This window comes from Emys orbicularis, chromosome 19 (assembly GCF_028017835.1).
Source record: "Emys orbicularis isolate rEmyOrb1 chromosome 19, rEmyOrb1.hap1, whole genome shotgun sequence".
In the NCBI taxonomy this organism is placed as follows: Eukaryota; Metazoa; Chordata; order Testudines; family Emydidae; genus Emys; species Emys orbicularis.
In genome coordinates, this window is record NC_088701.1 from 9,085,126 (window position 1) to 9,099,415 (window position 14,290).

Consider the following 14,290-nt stretch of genomic DNA (forward strand, 5'->3'; position numbering starts at 1 on the left):
TCTAATACATCTCTTTGAAATTCACATGCAAGTGAACTGTCTATTTCCTCATGTTGAAATATGTTAAAATATCCTCACACCTTCTATGGGTCATCTCGATTATCACTTCAAAGGTTTTTTTCTCTCTCCTGCTGATGATAGCTCATCTCAATTGATTGGCCTCTTACAGTTGGTATGGCTACTCCCACCTCTTCATGTTCTCTGTATGTATAAATATCTTCTTTCTGTGTGTTCCATTCTATGCATCCGATGAAGTAGGCTGTAGTCTACGAAAGCTTATGCTCAAATAAATTCGTTAGTCTCTAAGGTGCCACAAGTACTCCTGTCCTTTTTGCGGATACAGACTAACACGGCTGCTACTCTGAAACCTGTCTTGATACAGTAGAAGTGCCTCTTGTTAAGTTATTATGGGTCATACACAGCTTGACTGGTCTGCCAGTGTCACAAATGCATTCTTGGTTCTTATGCTCCCAGGATGCTAAAGCTGAATTTCTATTTAATCAGCTAAGAACATAAAACATAAGAGTGGTTATCCTGGATCCCCCAGAAGAATGGTTCATCTAGCCCAGTATCCTGTCTTCTGACAGTGGTGGGTGCCAGATGCTTCAGAGGGAATGAACAGAACAAGGCAATTGTCAAGTGAACCATCCCCTGTTGGACAGTCCCAGCCCCAGCTTCTGGCAGTCAGAGGCTTAGGGACACCCTGATCATGGGGTTGCATCCCTGACCATGTTAGCTAATAGCCATTGATGGACCTATCCTCCGTGAACTCATCTAATTCTTTTTTGAACCCAGTTATACTTTTGGCCTTCACAACATCTCCCTGGCAATGAGTTTCACAGGTTGACTGCATTGTGTGAAGAAATGCTTCCTTTTGTTTGTTTTAAACCTGCAGCCTATTAATTTCATTGGGTGACCCCTTGATTCTGTGTTATGTGAAGGGCTAAATAACACTTCCTTAATGACTTTCTCTACACCAGTCATGATTTTATAGTTCTCTATCATATTCCCTCTTAGTCGTCTCTTTTCCAAGCTGAAAAGTCCCTGTCTTTTTAATCTCTCCTTGTACGAGAAGTTGTCCCATACGCCTAATAATTTTTGTTGCTCTTCTCTGTATTTCTTCCAATTCTAACATATCTTTTTTGAGATGAGATGACCAAAACTGCACACAGTATTCAAGGTGTGGGGGTACTGTAGATTTATACAGTGGCATAATGATATTTACTGTCTTATCGATCCCTTTCCTAATGGTTCCTAACATGCTGTTAGCGTTTTTGACTGCATGTTGAGCAGATGCTTTCAGAGAACTGTACACAATGACTCTGAGGTCTCTTTCTTGAGTGATAACAGCTAATTTAGACCCCATCCGTTTGTATGTACAATTGGGATTATGTTTTCCAATGTGCATTACCCAGTTCAGTACAGGAATCAGAGGCACAATGTTACCGGATGTGCCCGTTACTTTGGGTAGGCTCATTGATTAGGGTTACACTTCGGGGGGTGTGGGGGGGGTTCCTGTAATTTTATTAATGTGGGGCTTATGTCACTTGTGTGTTCATATGGAGCTCTACTCCTTCCTTCTACAAGTCCCCTCCCAATGGAGCTACCCTGCAGGACCTAGGTTCCCCAGGGCTAATAACTAGAACTAGATGAGCATGCGCGCGCACGCGCACACACACACTAGCAGAGCAAGTCAATCAGCACTCCCCAGCTGATCCCCTCATATGTCCCTGTACTCAATGGATTGGGTTAAGCAGCACTTTCAGCTGCCCCCCCTTATGTGCCCCAAGTTTAACACATCCCTATCACACTTTCACATTACAATTGTACTGGGAGTAACACACTTGATGAGCAAACCCCACTGTATTTTTGGGCACTACAGGGATCTTTAGCTTAGGTACTTGAAGCGTTGCTGCAGAGTAAATGGGGGAAGCTAAAAACACAAAAGAGTAAAATTCAGAGAGAGAGAGAAGCAATCAGCTGAACAATAAAAGTTATTTATTGAATAATCGTGATAACTACACAAGGAGGGCTAAACAAACATAACAGTTACATTTTAAAGGTTCAGGGGGTAACCGTGTTAGTCTGTATCTACAAAAACAACAAGGAGTCTGGTGGCACCTTAAAGACTAAGTGCATAGAGTGAAAGTATGCATCCGAAGAAGTGAGGTTTTTACCCACGAAAGCTTATGCCCAAATAAATCTGTTAGTCTTTAAGGTGCCACCAGACTCCTTGTTATTTTAAAGGTTAATACCTGAGGTAGAAAAGGGGGGAGAGAGAGAGAGAGAGAGAGAGAGAGAGAGAGAGAGAGAGAGAGAGATCTCTCTCTCTCTCTCTCACTCCATGAGGCTTGAACTGGTCGGGGTTCCCAGGTGATGGTGGTAGCTCAGGGTCCTGAGTGCTGGAGACAGGCAGAGCCAGTGGAACTGATGCAGAGTTTGGGTCTATACATCAGAACCCTTACTTGGGCATAGTTCGGGGGTTTTGTAGAGAAAATACAATGGTTCAAGGGAGAACACTAGATTTGTTTATGGGTAAACTGATGGCTCAAGGGTTTCTTTAGACTAGTCAATAGGAGCTGATCACTCTTGGCTATGGGTGTTGTTTTCTTCCAGGGAGCTCACAAGGCAACTAGGCTGCTTCAGTATTTTGGGATATCAGTCAAAGATTTATTACTAGAATTGGTCTGATAATTGCTGAGCTGGGTGTGTGCAGGTGTAGGTTCATTAGCATCTGGAGCAGGGATTCCCATGATGCAGTGCGTCCCTGCTTTTCTGGTCCCAGAGTTCAGTGTGGTTCTCTATTCTTCATTCTTTATGCTAATCCCTATTCCATCTTTCATGCAGATGAGGCTAGGGGAGTTGTCTCTGTTCTTCATTCTGTATGCAAATGGAGATGTCTTAATCTTGTCACCCTTGTCAGGAGGGGTCTAGGTGTGTCTCCCCAAACCCTTCATTGTTCTCTGCAAGCCTTTTCTCTGATCGGTTTTGGTTCAAACAGACGGGGGTGGGGGGTGTCCTTCATGAGTCACACTGGCTAGATACTGCGCCCTGGTTCCCCAAAAACACAGGGCGCAGTTATGGTATCAACAATAAGGATGGCAAGTGAAGTCTCGTACAGCTGGAGAACGTTCATTCTTCTTTCTTTTTTAATTAGACTCAGGAAACTTTTAATCAGTTTGGATCTCTGATTGGACTAATAGCACCATACAGCTGTGATTCACTGGCCACGTCCCGTCAGTGGGTGGTTGACTGTATCAGCTGCCTTCTCTGTATACAAGGTGAGGAGACCATTAACAGGTATAAGTAACTCTTCACCTTCTTTCACTGTTGTAATGTCCATTTTTCTGCCTGTCTAGTTCTTTCTGTCCTGTCTGTTGGTATTTAGATAACAGAATGGTGGCATCTTGTAAATACCTCATTAGAAGAGAAGATTATGATGTGTAAAGAGCCTAGCACACTTTTGGGAACTGTACAAATAATAAATGGTCTGCATACAGGTAGATAACTGCTAAATTCCTTAAGGCTTCTCTACACAGGGACAACTAAGGAAAGTTGATCCAAATGAACTAAAGGTGTAAATTTAAAGTGGCATTAAACACATGTGTGGATGCTCTGATTCTGAATTAAAATGGCCCTTATTAATTTTAGTGAATTACATGAATTAAACTAACCTGAAATAAGGCCCCTTTAATTCTAAATAAGTGTGTCCCCATAGGAGTTTAATGAAGTTTAACTAATGCATTTTGAAAATTAATTTGGATTAGCTTTCTTGACTATCTCCATGTAGACAAGCCCTTGGTACTAAACATTTTCATTCTCTTTACCCTGCCACTGACTGTATTGGAGGGGTTTCCTGGAATAATTCTTTAAACAAAAAGTTCTTCTAGCAGCCCTCTGTCATGAGCGTTCAAAGCTATTGGAGTAAGTGTAGGCCATTTTCCCCTTTGTGAAAGAGTAGGATATTCTTTTCACCTAATGGTTAGATGTAAAGGGATAGAGCTTGGTTATCGTTTAAGGCCATTTCCAATTAGGGTGACCAGACAGCAAATGTGAAACATTGGAACAGGGGGTGGGGGGTAATTGGAGTCTATTTAAGAAAAAGACCCCAAAATCGGGACTGTCCCTATAAAATCGGGACATCTGGTCACCCTATTTCCAATTATTAATCAGTCCTAAAAACAGTGTTGGTGATTCAGAAACAGAAGAAGGGACTCCAATCTTTGAATGTACAACATAGAAATCCCAGCATTGTTTAGAAGTGACTGATGAGCATGGGTTTCCTGCCGAAGGTTTTGTCCAGCCCCATCTCTTTTACAATGAGAGTTTGGTGGAGGGATTCACCTCTACATTGGAACCTCAGATCTACCTGCATGAGTTGTACTTGATTATGAGATTAGATTTAAATACTGAGAGCAGAGAGGCTACTGAAACCAGACACACCCAGAAAGCTGCTCCAAGCTGAATACAGTGCTTGTTCAATCCTGTATCATTCACAATAGCATACCACTACTGTTAACTTTCAGACATTTAGGGTGTAATCCCGACTCCATTACAGTCAACAGGAGTTTTGCCATTGACTTCGATGGAGCCAAGATTTTACACTATGCTGATAACAGCATAGCACATGGATCCTTCTGTATGAATATCCATGCAGTAGAGGTTCAGTTTCATTAATCGTTACAGTACTTTTTCTCCTTTTCTCCACTCCAGGCCAGTCCATGAACCTGGGGTCAGTGGCGGAGGAGCTGAGATGTCTCCGTGAAGCACTAACAGCTCCAGACCCTGAGGCTCTGTTTCAGGCATCTTCCAAAATGGCCAGGGTAACTGACTCAAAAAGCTTGTGCGGATGTTCTAGTGACGGGGCACCATTCATTTTACATTTACGCTTTCATGATGCCTTTCCATACTTGGAGTGAGCTGTGGGAGCGGGGCATTCATTGCTAGTAACCAGCAAGATGCTTTTCATAGATGTGTGCTATGAATGCCATGTAAAAAACAGATTCCACAGAATGCTGCACGCACATGAAAATACGCACGCAGCTGCGCACACATGTACCTATCCAGCCATCCACGAGAAAAAACTGTGTTAGTGGAACATCAAGCTGAGAAACCACCCAGTCTTCATTCTGTCACTTTGTGGGTTTGCCTTAGCCTATATTTGTGTGCATGCCTCTCTTTACTTCATTTTATATGTTGTAAAAAGATGCAGTGTATATAAGAGAATACAAACTGGAAACTTACCTCCTGCATATCTAGTACAATGTTCATAGAATCATAGAATATCAGGGTTGGAAGGGACCTCAGGAGGTCATCTAGTCCAACCCCCTGCTCAAAGCAGGACCAATTCCCAACTAAATCATCCCAGCCAGGGCTTTGTCAAGCCTGACCTTAAAAACCTCTAAGAAAGGAGATTCCACCACCTCCCTAGGTAACCCATTCCAGTGCTTCACCACCCTCCTAGTGAAAAAGTTTTTCCTAATATCCAACCTAAACGTCCCCAACTGCAACTTGAGACCATTACTACTTCTTCTGTCATCAGGTACCACTGAGAACAGTCTAGATCCATCCTCTTTGGAACCCCCCTTCAGATAGTTGAAAGCAGCTATCAGATCCCCCCCCTCATTCTTCTCTTCTGCAGACTAAACAATCCCAGTTCCCTCAGCCTCTCCTCATAAGTCATGTGCTCCAGCCCCCTAATCATTTTTGTTGCCCTCCACTGGACTCTTTCCAATTTTTCCACATCCTTCTTGTAGTGTGGGGCCCAAAACTGGACACAGTACTCCAGATGAGGCCTCACCAATGTTGAATAGAGGGGAAGGATCACGTCCCTCGATCTGCTGGCAATGCCCCTACTTATACAGCCCAAAATGCCGTTAGCCTTCTTGGCAACAAGGGCACACTGTTGACTCATATCCAGCTTCTCCTCCACTGTAACCCCTAGGTCCTTTTCTGCAGAACTGCCTCCTAGCCATTCAGTCCCTAGTCAGTAACAGTGCATGGGATTCTTCCGTCCTAAGTGCAGGACTCTGCACTTGTCCTTGTTGAACCTCATCAGGTTTCTTTTGGCCCAATCCTCTAATTTGTCTAGGTCCCTCTGTATCCTATCCCTACCCTCCAGCGTATCTACCACTCCTCCCAGTTTAGTGTCATCTGCAAACTTGCTGAGAGTGCAGTCCACGCCATCCTCCAGATCATTAATGAAGATATTGAACAAAACCAGCCCCAGGACCGACCCCTGGGGCACTCCACTTGAAACCGGCTGCCAACTAGACATGGAGCCATTGATCACTACCCGTTGAGCCCGACGATCTAGCCAGCTTTCTATCCACCTTACAGTCCATTCATCCAGCCCATACTTCTTTAACTTGGTGGCAAGAATACTGTGGGAGACCGTATCAAAAGCTTTGCTAAAGTCAAGGAATAACACATCCACTGCTTTCCCCTCATCCACAGAGTCAGTTATCTCCTCATAGAAGACACTTAGGTTAGTCAGGCATGACTTGCCCTTGGTGAATCCATGCTGACTGTTCCTGATCACTTTCCTCTCCTCTAAGTGCTTCAGAATTGATGCCTTGAGGACCTGCTCCATGATTTTTCCAGGGACTGAGGTGAGGCTGACTGGCCTGTAGTTCCCCGGATCCTCCTTCTTCCCTTTTTTAAAGATGGGAATTACATTAGCCTTTTTCCAGTCATTTGGGACCTCCCCCGATCGCCATGAGTTTTCAAAGATAATGGCCAATGGCTCTGCAATCACATCCGCCAACTCCTTTAGCACCCTCGGATGCAGCGCATCCGGCCACATGGACTTGTGCTCGTCCAGTTTTTCTAAATAGTCCTGAACCACTTCTTTCTCCACAGAAGGCTGGTCACCTTCTCCCCATACTGGGCTGCCCTGTGCAGCAGTCTAGGAGCTGACCTTGTTCGTGAAGACAGAGGCAAAAAAATCATTGAGTACATTAGCTTTTTCCACATCCTCGGTCACTAGGTTGCCTCCCTCATTCAGTAAGGGGCCCACACTTTCCTTGACTTTCTTCTTGTTGCTAACATGCCTGAAGAAACCCTTCTTGTTACTCTTAACATCTCTTGCTAGCTGCAACTCCAAGCGTGATTTGGCCTTCCTGATTTCACTCCTTCATGCCTGAGCAATATTTTTATACTCCTCCCTGGTCATTTGTCCAATCTTCCACTTCTTATAAGCTTCTTTTTTGTGTTTAAGATCAGCAAGGATTTCACTGTTAAGCCAAGCTGGTCGCCTGCCATATTTACTGTTCTTTCTACACATTGGGATGGTTTTTTCCTGCAACCTCAATAAGGATTCTTTAAAATACAGCCGGCTCTCCTGGACTCCTTTCCCCCTCATGTTATTCTCCCAAGGGATCCTGCCCATAAGTTCCCTGAGGGAGTCAAAGTCTGCTTTTCTGAAGTCCAGGGTTCGTATTCTGCTGCTCTCCTTTCTTCCTTGTGTCAGGATCCTGAACTCAACCAGCTCATGGTCACTGCCTCCCAGGTTCCCATCCACTTTTGCTTCCCCTACTAATTCTTCCCGGTTTGTGAGCAGCAGGTCTAGAAGAGCTCTGCCCCTAGTTGGTTCCTCCAGCACTTGCACCAGGAAATTGTCCCCTACACTTTCCAAAAACTTCCTGGATTGTCTGTGCATCACTGTATTGCTCTCCCAGCAGATATCAGGGTGATTAAAGTCTCCCATGAGAACCAGGGCCTGCGATCTAGTAACTTCTGCTAGTTGCCGGAAGAAAGCCTCGTCCACCTCATCCCCCTGGTCTGGTGGTCTATAGCAGACTCCCACCACAACATCACCCTTGTTGCTCACACTTCTAAACTTAATCCAGAGACTCTCAAGTTTTTCTGCAGTTTCATACCAGAGCTCTGAGCAGTCATACTCCTCTCTTACATACAATGCAACTCCCCCACCTTTTCTGCCCTGCCTGTCCTTCCTGAACAGTTTATATCCATCCATAACAGTACTCCAGTCATGTGAGTTATCTCACCAAGTCTCTGTTATTCCAATGACATCATAGTTCCTTGACTGTGCCAGGACTTCCAGTTCTCCCTGCTTGTTTCCCAGGCTTCTTGCATTTGTGTATAGGCACTTAAGATAACTCGCTGATTGTCCCGCTTTCTCAGTCTGAGACAGGAGTCCTCCCCACTTGCACTCTCCTGCTTGTGTTTCCTCCCATTTCCCCACTTACTTCAGGGCTTTGGTCTCCTTCTCCCGGTGAACCTAGTTTAAAGCCCTCCTCACTAGGTTAGCCAGCCTGCTTGCGAAGATGCTCTTCCCTCTCTTCGTTAGGTGGAGCCCGTCTCTGCCTAGCACTCCTCCTTCTTGGAACACCATCCCGTGGTTGAAGAATCCAAAGCCTTCTCTCCGACACCACCTGCGTAGCCATTCGTTGACTTTCACAATTCGATGGTCTCTACCCAGGCCTTTTCCCTGCACAGGGAGGATGGACGAGAACACCAATTGCACTTCAAACTCCTTTATCCTTCTTCCCAGAGCCACGTAGTCTGCAGTGATCCACTCAAGGTCATTCTTGGCAGTATCATTGGTGCTCACGTGGAGAAGCAGGAAGGGGTAGCGATCCGAGGGCTTGATGAGTCTCGGCAGTCTCTCTGTCACATCGTGAATCCTAGCTCCTGGCAAGCAGCAGACCTCTCAGTTTTCTCGGTCAGGGCGGCAGATAGATGACTCAGTCCCCCTGAGGAGGGAGTCCCCAACCACCAACACCCTCCTCCTTCTCTTGGGAGCGGTGGTCGTGGAACCCCCATCCCTAGGACAGTGCATCTCATGCCTTCCAATCGGTGGAGTCTCCCTCTGCTCCCTTCCCTCAACTGTATCATCTACTCCACTCTCCACATTAGTACCTCTGGAGAGAACATGGAAACGGTTGCTCACCTGTATCTCCATTGCTGGTACATGGACGTTCCTCTTTCTTCTTCTGGAGGTCACATGCTGCCAATTTTCTTCACCATCCCTCAGTCCCCTCTGCGCAACCTGCTCCGATTCTTCAGAACGTTGTGCCTGTAGAAGCATATCCTGACGTCTGTCCAGGAAATCTTCATTTTCTCTTATGCAACGCAGGGTCGATACTTGTTTCTCCAGACCTCGAACCTTCTCTTCCAATATGGAGACCAGCTTGCACTTGGTACAGACAAAGTCGCTTCTGTCCTGGGGAAGAAAATGTTGTGCTAACTGTGCCACAGAGGCTTTGGCTCTAACCTGATCTCATTCGTGTCGAATACAAAAATGTCGTCTCTAGACTGTCGAGAGAATTGTCATCCCAAATGGCTCGCTAGACATGAGGCTAATGAACAATTTGCTGATGCATATATCTTTCCATAGAGATATTAGGCCTCCATTTTTAAAAGTGCTGGAGCCAAACATCATTGCAGTCTCTGCTGTTTTTGATTTGTTCCCAGGTTGTTAGTGGGTACTTTCCCTCAGAACAGGCCACAGACTTTATTAACGCCACATTGGATGGTATGCTGTCTGCTAGCCCCACCTGTGTCACGGCAGCTGGACTGTGGATGAAGATCATCCTGAAGGAGCGTGGAGATGCCATGCTGGACCAGGTAAAACGGGAAACTGGAGAGGTTTTCTGCCTAAACCCTAGGCTTTTAGAGCTTTGCCCTCATGTGTAATGAACAAAAATCTTGCTGTTTCTCCCCCTCGGACATAGAGTCGATTCCATCTCTGTTCCTACCCTAAGATAGGCAATGGCAGAATCAATCGCAGTAGACAGAGATAATCCAAGGGAAAAGGAAGATGGTTGGTTATTTATTTGTCTAGCTTGTTGCCACAGTATTCAGCCAAGAAAGGCTTGAAAAAACAGACTCTGGGGAAAATACAACAAGACAGAATGATTGGCACTTGGAATCATCCAGTTCTTAGGAGGCCTATGGCTAAGGGCTACCTGGATAAAAATAGCACTGTGGTCATTCCCAGTCAGTCTGGAGTCTGGGCTCTGAGACCCACCCTCTTGCCAGGTTTCAGAGCCTGGGCTCCAGCCCAAGCAGGAACAGCTACACTTTTACACTGCTGTGGGATTTTTTTGCTGTGTAGACGCACCCTTTAAGAATAGGAGGGAGGGAGAAAACTATAGTGTCTTTGGGATCCACTATTTATATGCCTTATTCTGGAGCCCAGTGCGTTAGGGCTAGATGAAAGGAGCACTCCACAAATCTTCTAACAAGGCTGGTGAAAGGCCTCAGGACAGGGAACCCTCGCAGCAGAACTGCCATGTTTGCACAGTGTTTTGAAGATGTGAAGGGCTTGGAATGACTATGAGAGGTCGTCATCTGTTCATAGTCCCAGGCATTTGCACACTGTGTTTAAAGCACTTGCATATTTTGTGCTTGTGGTTGTTTATGAACTCCGCATTCTTCGACGCAAATGGTCGGATTTGGCTGCTTAAATCACACCTGCAAAATGTGGGCAAGCAAAGCCTTCTTTTGTGCATGCAAACTGGTTTATTTAATGCATAGCTGGGCACCACCACATTAAATTACCTGGTATGTATATGTGTGTGTCAGTGTTAATTTTTACAGCCAAGTGTGGGCAATTTTTGTGGGTTAAAGTTACGCAGACATATTTGAACATTTGTTTCTTGAAGTGAGGAATTTCTAAAAAAGCAGCAAATGGCTAAATGGCTAAATAAAGGTTTTTATTCTGTAGAATGAATGGATAGAAAGAAAGAGACATTTCTTTCTGGTTTTGTTCCTTCCAGGTGCCAGATATCGTGAATAAAATATATAGCTGCATGCCTAATATCCAGGAGGGCAGCTTGAGGCAGTTCCTGGTGGAGGCAGTGTGCAGTCTCGCTCACCATCACGTAGAGGCAGTGATTTCCAGCCTCCTCACAAAACGTCTGCCGATGGACAGGTATATACCGCTACCTATTGCATTCCTCTTGGTAAAACATGGATCCCACAGCTTTACTGGGAGATGTAGGGCTTTCTTTAAGCAGCAGAGAGTTTGGGATAATTCCTAAAGTTTAATAGCCTGGGTCTTTCGGCAGGAAGGTCCAAGAACATGTTAAGGTGGGGTGCGGAGAGAAATTAAGTGTCATTCTGTTTCCATTAATTAATAGCTGCTTTGACATCCTAAAGACCTATCTTTACTGGTATAACTGGAGTATATTGTTGGAAACATCTACCTCTCTAGACACCTGAATTGACCTGACTCTGGAAATTAGCAGTGGCTGTTGGTTTCCTGATAGCATGATAGCTTCAAGTCCAAATCCCTGGCTAATTACAAAGAATAGGGCCAATATTGTCATCAGACCTCCGCTTGGTATCAGTGAGGGTGTGGCTGCTAGAATAGAGTTGCTGTCCTGGGTACTTAAAACTGGACTGGAAGCAGATCCATCATTTCATTTAAAGATCCCTAACTGAGTTATCAGTTATCAGTGCTGGAATCTAAGACCATAAGAATGGCCATACTGGATCAGACCAAAGGTCCATCTAGCCCAGTATCCTGTCTTCCGACAGTGGCCAGTGCCACATGCCCCAGAGGGAATGAACAGAACAGGTAAATGTCAAGTGATCCATCCCCTGTTGCCCAGTCCCAGCTTCTGGCAAACAGAGGGTAGGGACACCCTTTGTGAAGGGGACATAGGATGGCCATGAATATTCGTTCTCATAGTTGTATATCCAGTTAGTAGGAATATGGCTTTTCTTTCATCAACTTGCCTTCCAAACCCCAGATCTTTGGAGCCACATGTTCATGATTCCATATTTACTGGGAAGAGGGAAAGCAGGAACTGAGGTTGGCGCTCTGTGTCCTGTCCTTCTGCAGTCTAGTATTAATGGTGAGGCTGCAGTACGACTAGGTCACTTAACCTAGTTCTGTAACTGGAAACTCAATATTTAAACACGAGGAGCGTTAAAGGAGGACAGTACTCCTAACTTTCTCATCATTGGCAAGGAAAAAATTTGGTCTTTACTTAAATATGACACATTCAGTCTGAGCCACAAAAGTGTCCAGGGGTCACATGTAACTTCTGTTAAATTGCAGTTACACCACTGAGCTGTGGAGATTTCTGGGGGGAGACCCCTTGCTTGCCACTCAAGTCCTACAGGTCCTGAAAGACAAGATAAAGACTCCAACAAGCCAAGAAGACAGCCTCACCTCAGAGACTGAAATCGACAGGCATTTTGCAGCTGCTGAACCTCTCTCAGTAAGTTAGATGACAGACACGTCTTTCAGGCTTTCCTCTGCCCTGTGACAATCCTGCTGATGGAAAGCTAGAAGTGTGGTATAATATTGCTGTGTGGGCACTTCTCCTCTGATGTACTATTTCCCTCAGTCCAGTTCTGCTGTCTGTGGAACAAATACGGCAGTTTTAGAGTATGTGGCTGATTTACTTAATAACATCTGGCAATTAGAAAGTCTTTGAACCAGGTTTCTCACAGTGCTTTGCAAACATTCCTTAGGACTCACAACATGCCTTGGTAGGTCATACACATCTGTACAGATGTGGGAAACTGAGCCACGAGTTAAGCGAGTTGCTCGCAGTCATTCAAGTTACTGGCAGAAGTGAGAATTTCATACAGCAGATCTCAGAAGGGGAGAGAGGGTGTGATGGTGTTGGGAAGAGCTCTCATTTTTTACCATTCTCTCCTTTCAGGCAACATGTGCCATCTTTGAGGTGGTGTCAGCACTGCAGTCAAGCAAAGCTGTGCAGGAGCTGCTCCCAGAGTTGTTTCCTGTTCTCCTGCAGCAGATCAGCCGAACCCTAGGACAAGAGATGCCTTTGCCCAGGATAAGCAGCCGGAGGCAATTCCGAAAAGACCTACAACATACTAAGGGCAACCCTTGCCGGTAATTAGAAGGAAGGGAGAGAAACAAAGAGAATTCCAATAGAGTTGTGTGACGCTCCTTAGGAGTTCCCAGGGTTACGAGGCACCTTACCATCGCCTGCCCTTAGAGTGAGGAAATCTTGTCTGTGTCTGCTGTGGGTCAGTTCCCTGAAACGACCAGGCTCTGGCAAAACAAACAGTGCCATCCAGGCCTCCTCAGACCTCAGACTCTTTGTACAGGTTAGTGATAGGCACACACCACCCCCCGAGTCTTCTGACCGTTCCGTATAGTGTCCAGACCTTTATCCACTGAACACCCACAGAATTACCAGGCCTGCTGTTCCCAATGGAACAGTACACACCAGTTTATTACTTATACTTTAGACTTTATACTTTATTACTTATACTCTATACTGCAAAACACACAGCACTTAGGTATATTTATAGTGAAAACAAGAACAGAGATGATCAAAGAACAGAGATTCCAGTGATAGTGAGTAAGAATGCGAGCAAAAAATGGTTACATGTAAAATGAAATCATAACATGCTCCTAGAGACTAAACTTAACCAACAGGTTAACCTCCTGTCTAAAGATGTTTCTCACCCAAAGTTCTCAACCAAGCCTGATCGCGACCCCACTGTCCATCTCGCTGTCCATCGACTTCCTAAGTGAAAGATGCCAGGGTGTCTTCTTTGTTCCCCAAATATACTAGAGCAAACCTTTGATGTGTACCCCAAAATTGGGTCCCCACCCCCGTCTACTTCCTGTTACTTTTCTTTCTTTGAAGTTCTCACAGTCCTTCTGAACGGAATGTGAACCCTACATGCTTAATTTACAGGTAAACAAACAGATGGATAAACATTTCTTGCCTGAAAGAAAACCATTTTTTCACTTTTCCTGGTGACGAGTCCCTAGACACAGATCATAAGAATGTAATTTTCAATGCATATACATGACTCTTTACACCGCATCTGTACATGTGTTTCACAATGATATTGGTGACATGGGCTTTTATTTGAGACTCATATGGCAATCTTTTAGTGAACTAGAATTAACATATCAGACCCCTCGGCACCCACTCTGTGCCCCTCGCCAGTTAACACTAAGAGATTCCTGAGTCATCAGTTGACTTCAGCTCTGGTAGCCCATTAATGTACATTTCCCACCAATCTCACAACATTATTAGTTTCTATTATTGTTGTGTTTCTTTATTCCGTGCCAACAAGGTGCTCAAATTACAGACTTCATGATTTTATCATGTCTCTGACTTTTCCTAGGAAACCAGGCTCTAAACTCTATTCACGGATGGGCAGCGGGTATAAAATAAACATAGTGAAGTACTACTTCACACAACACACGGTCAACCTGTGGAACTCATTGCCGAGGGATGTCGTGAAAGCCAAAAGTATAACTGGGTTAAAAAAAGAATTAGATAAGTTCATGGAGGACAGGTCCATCAATGGCTATTAG